Below are 10,024 nucleotides of genomic sequence, written 5' to 3'. Positions count from 1 at the left end.
AATTACCTGGTACCTGCCTCTAGAATGGAAAAGCAATTGTGGGTGCCTATGGTGCCTGTATCGTGCATGGAGATATAGTTAAATAGGGTGAATATCTGCTCCTGTCTCTAACCAGAAATAACGTTGCAGAAACAGAAATGTGAGGGTGTAGCTCCATGAAAGGGATCAGTGACCTAACTCTTAACTGATGCTGAAACTGGGAAGTCCCTTTCCTCTCACCATTCATTCTTTTCCATCTCTCATCCCCTTGATTGTCTTGTACTGGCTGGAGCATATGTGGAACCCTCTGTGAGCCAATTCATTTGCTGAACTGTTGGAACAAGAGCCCAAAACCAACATTAAAAAAGTAGAATTAGTGAGCTGAACTGACTCAGCTGAGTGCCATAAAAAGCAGGGCCTGTGCAAAAGCAAAACAGCCTGGGCAAGTTTGGGGAGAAGCAGTGGAACAGTGATAGTCTAGGGTTTAGGTGGCATCTTGTCACTCACTCTGAGGCGTTCTTGTTCAAAAGTTTTGCCTGGTTTCTTTACTGTGGAGTCAGCATCGATTTTGTGATGCATCACCTTGATCCTTAGCTTGTTTTTTGTAGCACTGGTTAGACACAAAGGCTTGGGTTGGGGGATGCTCTGACAAGGCAGTGACACCATCTCATTCCAAGGATGTTTCTGTGACTGTTGGTGTGCTTGGTCAACCCCCATGGGAAAGATTGGCATCTTTTTCTCTACTTGTTGTAGCAGGGGTTAGCCTGAAATCTCACACAGCAAGTGCGAGAGCAGAGGCAACTTTCAGACAAAAATCAAATGTGTCTTAGATGCTGGGCTGACTCTCACGTAGTGGGGCGGGGGAGAGAGGGGGGACTGGATCACGCAGGTAGGCTTACGTATATAGGATCCGGTCTCCAGAGGTGTCTGTTAAGATCACTGCATGATTGGAGCTTCTACAGCGTGAGCTGCAACCAAGAACAGACCTTAAAGCGCTTACCAGTGCACAGCACAACCCCATAGCTGGGCTATTTTTATGCATCTCCACAAAGAGATGTGAAAGCCCTGTGAGCTGGGCTTTGTTGAGACGCAGTTCTTACATCAAGAGACAATAAAGGAGTCACAGCCTGCCACTGGCCTATTGCATAACAGGATCAGACATTTTAATGAGCTTCTGCTAGCCCATGGTTCGTCAGCCCTGCTGAATTGTAATGAAGCAGGACACTGCTATAGAAACCGCTCCAGCAAACAGCATTTTTTTAATATAGTTAAGAAGATGAATATGAATTGAAATGCAAACAATCTCTCTGTCTTTCTAAACTGTAGGGGCCTGTTTGCCCCCCTGTCCATGTTGCAGTTTAATCCATCTTGAATTTAAGTTTTTAGAGGTATTTTGTATATCTCATTTTCCAAAGCATCTAGTTACCTCTGGTTCTTTACTGTTCTTTCTTATTATAATTCTTAATCCTGCCTTTTAGCAAAGGATTACAAACAAGAAATTATAAACACATCTTCAATGTTTCTCTAATCATTCATTACTGGATAAGTTGCATCAAGAGGCCAAGGGCAACTGTATGAGGTTCAACAAGGCTCAGGCCCAGGTCCTGCAGCTGGGTCACAACAACCCCAGACAATGCTACAGGCTTGGGGAAGAGTGGCTGGAAAGCTGCCTGGTGGAAAAGGACCTGAAGTGTTGGTTGACAGCTGAATACAATCCAGCTGTGTGCCCAGGTGGCTAAGAAAGCCAACATCCTCCTGGCTTGTATCAGGAATGGTGTGGCCAACAGGACTAGGGATGTGGTCATCCCCTTGCACTTGGCAGTGGGGATCTTGAGTCCTGTGTTCAGTTTTGGGCCCCTCACTACAAGGAGGATGTTGAAGTGCTAGAGTGTGTCCAGGGAAGGGCCTCAAAGCTGGTGAAGTATTTGTAGCACAAGTCTTACAAAGAGAGGCTGAGGGAACTGGGGTTGTTTTGTCTGAAGAAGAGGAGGCTGAGGAGAGACCTTCTTGCTCCCTGCAACTACTTAAAGGAGGTTGTAGTGAGGTGTGGGGTCAGTCTCTTCTCCCAAGTAACTAGCAATAGGATGAGAGGAAACAGCCTCAAGCTGTGCCAGGGGAGGTTTAGATTGGATTAGGAAAAATGTCTTCACCTAAAGGTTGTCAATCACAGAAACAGGCTGCCCAAGTAAGTGGTGGAGTCACCATCCCTGGAGGTATTTAGATGTGTAGATGGGGTGCTTAGTGGTTGACTTCACAGCGCTAGGTTTCCTAACCTAGGTTGCTTTCCCACCCTAAATGATTCTATAAACTATGTTTATAAAATAAATGGGACTAAAATTTATTTTAAGAATAATGTTCTATAGCACAGAGAGGAATGGCTATGAAATATTTTTTTTTCTCAACTGCTGAATTATAAAGCAAAACAAAGTGAGTCTCCAGTTAATTCCATCAACTAGATTCAAGCAAACCAAGTAAAGAAGGAAAAAACTGCTTAAAGAGTTGTACTTCTAAAATCTGGGTTATGGTCAAAAACCTGACATCCACTATGGGATATTTATGATGTTACTTGAGAGTAAAAGAAATGCTTGATGTAATCATCATCTGTATCCCTTAGGAGCCTTTAAACCTCCAATGACACCACCCTCTCCCTACATCAAGATCCTACCGATATGTCATCTTGTTAAGAACCATTCTAGAAAAGTGTGGTTTAATTCTCACTGTGGCTTATGAAGATGATGTTATAGAAAACTGGTGCATTATCAGTAAAGAACTGTGTGGGGGTACAGCTTTTCATAACATAAAATTTCCTCTGACACTCTTCCCTGAATGCATCCCACAAAGACTTCTCCCTTCCTGGCCAGCCCTTTGGAAAAAAAACAAACCCTGATACAGAGCAAAGTGCTTGGGGAGTTCTCTTTTGAATAGCATCGACTTCAGAACAGCTGCTAAGATCAAACAGACAAAGGGAATTCAGCACCACCCACCCCATGTATTATCTTATAAAGCTCCAGCAGCTTAATCCTTCCCGTGAACTCGGTCTGTTGTCCCACTTGTCGTTACCACTAACATATTCTATTCTGTGTAAGCCTGCTTCCTCCTAAGAGTGCACCTGCAGCAGATCTAAAGCAGAAAGATCCAGAGTCATAAAATGAAACATTTCTTTTGCACTGCAAGGAATGATTTACAATGATAAATAAATGTAAAAATAATGTATTGTTATTAAAAATATTTCTTACTGTTATGGTGAAGGTACTAAAAATCAAAACAATAATCAGTATTTCTGTAACGTGCTGGAGTGCTTCCTACATGGTAAGTACTGGTCAGTTTGCTAGCCCAATGTAAATCTGCCTGGAGAAGTACTTATGGTCTGCCCATAAATGGAGATATAGCATTACTTCTAATGTTGATGACAGGAGTATATTTCATTCCTGGGAGCTAAACTTTGGTGAGAATTTTGAAAGAGTAATTTTGACCTTATTCAACATGTTCCCATTCTCAAGCCAACCTTCGAAAACCAGAAATGTTGAATGAGAAAGCATTCCAAAGCAGAGCAAGCAGCATCTAAGAGAGATAAGAAAGTTTCTCACAGCTCTGTTTGTGGCAGGAAAACCTACAGGACTTATTTCCTTTCGCAGTTCCATCCCTTGCTGCATGCCAGAGCACCGCTCCGTCCACTTGTGACCCCAACAGTGAAAATGGTACTGTACAGCCTGCGTCCTGTGTTACCGCCTTCTTAAGGCTACTGGGAAAAAAATAAAGTTTTCCAACTTGGGTAGATAATTTATGAAAGGATGTATAATTAAAGACCTATTAAAAATAAATATTTTATATCCCAATTGCTGCTTTTGTTCTGTGATGGTGGCTTTCTGGTCATAACAGCCATGCTGTCTACTGCATTTTAAGCCTCTTTTCTGTCAGTAATTATTTTGTTATTTCTTGACCTGGGCTGTAACACCCTAGCTTTTGACAAACAGACAAAGATAATCCTCAAATTGACAAAAATAATCCTTAATCTCTTCCCTTTGCTTGTATTTAGACATTTGTGATTATTTCAAATCACAATCTCCTCAAAGCTAAACATAAATAGAATATTGGACCAATAAGGAAAAGCTTACAGAGAATGGAGCTGAAAAATTTTGAGCGACTCATTTGCACTAGAAATTAAAATGTTTACTGTATTAAAAATGGTTTTTTGCTCAGAAGGATCTGTTCTTGTGGCCTCATTTTTTAAAAACAAAACCACAATAAGGTTGATAATATTGAAAATTATGTTTTATGAACTTTGAAAGAAATTAGGAAGAAAATTTCAAATTATGAAAGGCAACATAAAAATCAAACTCTTCTGTACCAAAATATGAGAATAAAGAGATGTGAGATGTCAGCAAACTTACAGCAACATGCAGGCTTGAGAATTAGATATTGCAGGTATACCTAGACAAGACTGGGGCGTTTGGTGTACTTTGGTATCAAAGTGGTAGATATCAAGAAAAATTTATGAAGATGTCACTTGAGTCAATGAAAGCCGCAGTCTTGCAAACCCCAGTAATGAATGTAAGCAAATCCTGTGGATCATGATTAATCAATTAATCTTACTGAGTTCTGCCGGGTGATTTTATTAAAAGCCTCACATACTGAGTGAAGGAAGGCTAGACTGGGCAACGAGGCACGTGCCAGGCTGGGAGTCTCACTGCTCCACCAGCACAGCTCCCAGCCACAGAGAAGGCTGTCTGACACACGAGGTCTCCCACATGGCAGCATTTTTGTGATGCCTGGGCAAAACTTTCTCTTGCTGGGTGCCAGGAATTCCTGGACTGAGCTAATTGCTCATATCAGTAACATGTTCATCTCAGACAGCACCAAACAGCTTTTGAGATCAACAACGAAGCTGTCTTCTTTCAGGCGTGTTCTACAGAGATGTGAGTCTGCACTGGCTGGGTACAGCGAGGCACAGAAGGGCTTCCTCGCTTCTGTGTACAGCCGCTGAAACCGTCTGTACGGGGGGGGGGGGGGGGGGGGGGGAGGGGGGCAGAAAGCAGCAACAAATAGCCAAAGGGCTAATATTAATGCCTGGGGTTTTTTCCTAACCCGTGACCATTCTGTCCAAGGTGATGCCGTTCTGGGCCGAACCTCCGGCCAAGTAACAGCTCCATTCCTTGCAGCCGGCCGGTGTGGCCGCGGAGGGCCCAGGGCCCACCACCTACAGTCATCTCTCTTCTTCCCTCACGGGAGCTGCAGCGGCGGAGCCTGCACCGATACCAGCCTCCTCCCTCCCGGCACCGACAGGTGCAAACGCCCCGCTGCCGGGCCCGGGCCCGGGCCGTGCTCTGCCTCACCGGCTGGCCGCGGCCGGCGGCGGAGCAGGTGCCGGCACGGCGCTTCCGCGGCCCGCCGGGGCGGTGTAGGCCCTTGTTGAATGTCTCCTAGCAACTGCTCGGCCAATGGGAGCGGCGCTGCGGCGGGGGTGTGCGGGCGGCGGCGGGCTTAACCCCGCGGGGCCCGGCGAAGGGCCGGAGTGGTGTTGTCGGCAGCTGTGGGGCGCGGAGTCGGTTCGGAGTTGCCTTCCTGTTCCTCCCCCACCGCAGCAGGTGGTGCTAACGCGGGTGGGTGTCCGGGGCTCCTCCTCACCGGGGCTGCGTCCCGCCTGTGAGGTGCGGCGGGTAACGGGCGCTCTGCGGCCGTTGGTGAGGCGCGGGAGGGAGCGGCGGGCGCCGCGGCCGGTGAGGGAGCTGGAGCGCGCTGCAGCGCTGAGGTACCGGGGACGCCCAGGGCTCTGCTCGCCCGCCGCTCGGTGTGGGCGGCTGGGGGGAGCAGTGTTGCCGCGGTCTGGGGTCTCCTTGGAGCGCTCCCTCGTCCGGGCCACGGGACGGCTGGGTGCGGGGGGAGCCTCCCCGGCCGTGGCGGTGTTTTGGATCTTGATACGTGCTCCTTCGTGTCAGGCTCCGGCTGGTCCCCGGGGCGAGGGAAGGCCCGCGTCCCTGAAGCTACAAGCGGCGGCTGCTCGCAGAGGTGAGAGCCGTAAAGCTTTCCCTGAGTCAGTGAATTCGCGTCTGCTCGGGTCTAGCTGGTAGCTTCACGTGATGCGGAGCGGAGGCTCCATGAAGGATTTTGGCTTTTAGAAGGAAACAGTTTCCATTTTTCTTTATCTGCAGCAAGGTCCACTTCAATGTGGAGATGAAATCACACTCGTAGTATTGCTGCGTGTGTGGAACGCTGGTGCTTTCTGTGCTGTCAGTGAAATAGTTACAGGGAGCTCTATATGCTGCAAAGGTATGATAGGAATTTCAGGGCAATGACTTACAATAGGAGGCATGCAAAGTAAGATGTGAATGTATTGGGTGAACTCTAATAGTGAACTTAAAAGGAGGTAAGCCGTGTAGTACTAGTATCATCTGTCATTTGGACTAGAGAGAGCATAGGGAAGGGTAATAACAGGTTCACTGGGGTCAATATCTCATCTCTGAACGTGGCTGGCAGCAGATGCTAAGGGGATGATCGTAAATGCAGGTTGGTTTGACAGCAATGCTTTCGTCTGTGTAAGATCCTGATATGCTGCAGTCTGGAACCAAAGGGGTTCTGAGCAGACATTGTATCTCTCTTTTTAAATTTAATAGCTGCTGGTGGATGTTTTTCAGTGAATTAGAGCCAATCTATGTACTAGCAGTCACAGCACCTCATTGTAATGTGAGTCCACAATTCAACTGTATCTTATATGGAAAAAATGTTCTTATTTTCCAGCTTTTGTGCTGATTGTTTCACTTCATTCTGTGTTAACTGATGTGTTAAAAGAAGCAGTGAATAGTTATTTTCTGTATGTTTGCTCTGTTTCTCTAGCAGTTTCTTCTTCTAGCTGAAAATTCATAGCTTAATAGTTTACTGTATGACAGCATTAGTTGACCTTCTTGCACCGTTTTCAGTCTGTTCTGTCTCGTATACAGGGAAGGCTGTTATCTGCATGTGATATTTAAGCTGAGAAAGCTTAATGTTCATACAGAAACATGACAATGATCTCTCTTCTATTCTCTCTTCCAGTGTTCTGGTAACTGCCTGTTAGCTGTTACTTCCACAGGACTAATATAGTGATCCTGGGATCTCTTCCTGTGTGGTAAACCTAACTAGAGGTTGTTGGCTTAAGTGTTTAGCAGAGTTGTTTTTTTCATTGTAGCTAGTTTGGCTTTATGACTATGACATTTCAGATGCTGATTTTTTTTTTTTTAATCAGCCATTTGCTTAGTATGAGGACCACCTTCTGCAGTTCTTGTCATTGTGTTTATTTTTCTTAATAAATCTGTACAGTACATGAGCTTGGTCATTTACCTGCTCACCACCTTCTTAAATTTACTGGACAACAGAGAAGCCTGTGTAGATCCCTTTGGAAGTCTTGATTTATTTTTTTTTTGTTTGAATTTCACATAGTATATTTTCATATCCTCTCCTCACCCTTCTTTTGACTTATTCCTATACTTTGCTCTTCCCTGTCTATACTTAGTCATTAATAAATCCCCTGGCATCTTAGTTTAAGAGCTTTTGGTAGGAAACTTTGTGAAAAGCCTTTTGGCAATCCAATTATGAGCCTGGTATGTTGGCTCATTCCTTCTTTCAGAGCAGTGTGGCAGGCTTGTTAGCGGTCCTTCCACAGTAGGTATGCTGACATTTCGCCAGTCCTATTTGTTTGCAGTTACCAGGTCTGTTCTGTGTTGCTTCTGTTTTACTCGATAGAAACTTTGAATTTCCAGAACCATTCTTTGAATTCCCTGGCAACCTTTAGAGAAATTATTTACAATTATCATCTTCCATTCCATGTCTGATTTAATTTACAGGTTATATGCTACTGAAACTTGTGACTTAGATAATTTCTGTGGTCTGGAACACTAGTTATGGCTCTGCTGAGTAAATACCACCAACTTTTAGGAACTAGTAAGGTTGTGATTTGGCTTTTTTGGTATGATACTTGGTTTTACTTTACTTTGTAAAAGTAGTCTGCTTGCAGAGACACTCCAGCTAGAAATTTTGGCTAAAGTTGGTCTCAGGAAAAGGAGGAGGAACTGCAGAAGACAGTTCCTGAGGCTTTCCTCTTGGGTGTCAGTGAGCTGTTCTGCTCCAACCACATGTAATAACTGGTTTGTGAATGAAGACAGAGAAATAAAGATTTGAAGATTACTAAATAACAGCACTATTTTTGTTAATAGGAAAATATTACTGTGAATATCCATAGTGTTAGTTCAAAATGAGGTAGGAATTTGGGAGCTAGGTGTCTCCATTTTTTTCAGTGATTGCATTAACAGAATTTCAGTCATCTGTGTATATAGAAGGTATAGTTGAATCTTGAAGTAGTAGATCAGACTATGTTTGTTGTAATTTGGATGTTTGAGGCAAATACCATAACAAAATAATCATCAAACATTGAATTTTGTCAGATGTGAGGGTATATTATCTTGTGGTTATGTGTTGAGAAGATCAAATAAACATTTTCTTTAAAAAAAGAGAAAAAACCCAAGAGTTTTAAGTAAAATGGAATGGAGAAATGTAGCTGGGATTTTCTAAGCATATTATACTTAGAATGAACCAGAGACATAATAACCATAGGCTGTGTGATGTGACTTGCCTTTTCCCGTTACTTCTGACAACACCGAGAAGTTTAGCTGGGAATTTAACATTACTTAAAGTCTGCATATAATGTGGGTGAGTGGAGGGATTCTCTCGCTCCCATTTTGTAGTTAATAGGATAACAATGAAATTGCCACTATCTTGTAATTGGGGGGGAAAGATCTGGGGTCTACTATGGTTGTTATTTTTAATGTTGGCCTTGCAATATTAAATAAAGGTCACTAAAAATCTAATAAATAATTCCTTCCTCTAAAAACTATAGACTATACAGTTATAACTGGCTATGATATGCATATTTTAGTGCTAATCATAAGCTGTGTTATTAAAACAGCTTTAGAGAGAATATGTGTCAAAACTCTAAGGAGAAAGTACTTGTACTTCCATGGTGGCTACATGAATTGAAACAATTATGTCTTATGACATTATCAGGGATATACTTGTAAACCTACAATGTCATGACTGAAGTGTAACCTACATTTACAGACTGATGTATCTCTGCCTATCTGGGTAAAAGCCATCTGTGTGGCATCTGTGGATTACTAGGTAAATGCGAAAGCTTTAAGCAGATTCACAGCTCCTTTTGGGTTATAATTTTAGTAGAAAGAATTCTAAGAAGTAACTGTGTCCTTGCTCCTAGTTGAAACATACACATGCCACAACTTGCAGCAGTATTTGAAATATACAGAGAAGGAATGCTTGTCAGACAATTTCAGGTTGATACTGATTTATTTTTTTAAATCTTTTTCCAAGACATTAAGACATTGGGGGCAGACAGAAACCACCTCTCCAAACATTGCATTTCCCTATCCTCTCCTACCTTGGAGTAAAGAAAGTTTGGGTTACCAGATACTGCATTTCCTTTTTGTGTCACACCCTGTGTGTGGGTTAGAGATGGCCAGATGGTGTAATTTGATCACAGCTCAATGCTGTGACAAGCAATTCTCTTCTGATTGTCTGAATGAGTTTTACCATCCCAGTTACAACTACTCTTTTTCAAGCTTATACACAACACTAAGAATTATAAGTGTGCTACATAAAGTTTATAATCTTACTGCTTGCAACCTTTGAGTTTTAGCATGGCCTGAACTCATGCATACTTAAGATTTCTGTTTTGAATCTTGTACATTCATTGTCCATCCCTCTCCTGCCCCCCAAAACAAAAATCAGTATTATTAAGAACAACTCTTTTCAGCCTCTGAACTGTACTATTTTTTGAAGTTAAATTAAACTTATTCTCAGAAAGTTGTATTTGTTAGTGACTCATGTAGAAGTCTGTAGAAATATTTCTTTAGGCTTTTGGAAGAAAAAAATTCCCTAGGTGTCTTTCTAAGAATCAAGTTCTGGTATGTTAGTCTGCGACACTGTAAGATCTTTGGTGGTTTTTCTATTTCACTTGTTCTGACAAGCACTCAAATGCTTTGGTTTGATTAGTACTTCCTTG

This window comes from Gallinula chloropus, assembly GCF_964237585.1.
Source record: "Gallinula chloropus genome assembly, chromosome: 6".
Lineage (NCBI taxonomy): Eukaryota > Metazoa > Chordata > Aves > Gruiformes > Rallidae > Gallinula > Gallinula chloropus.
This window is presented reverse-complemented; position numbering follows the sequence as displayed.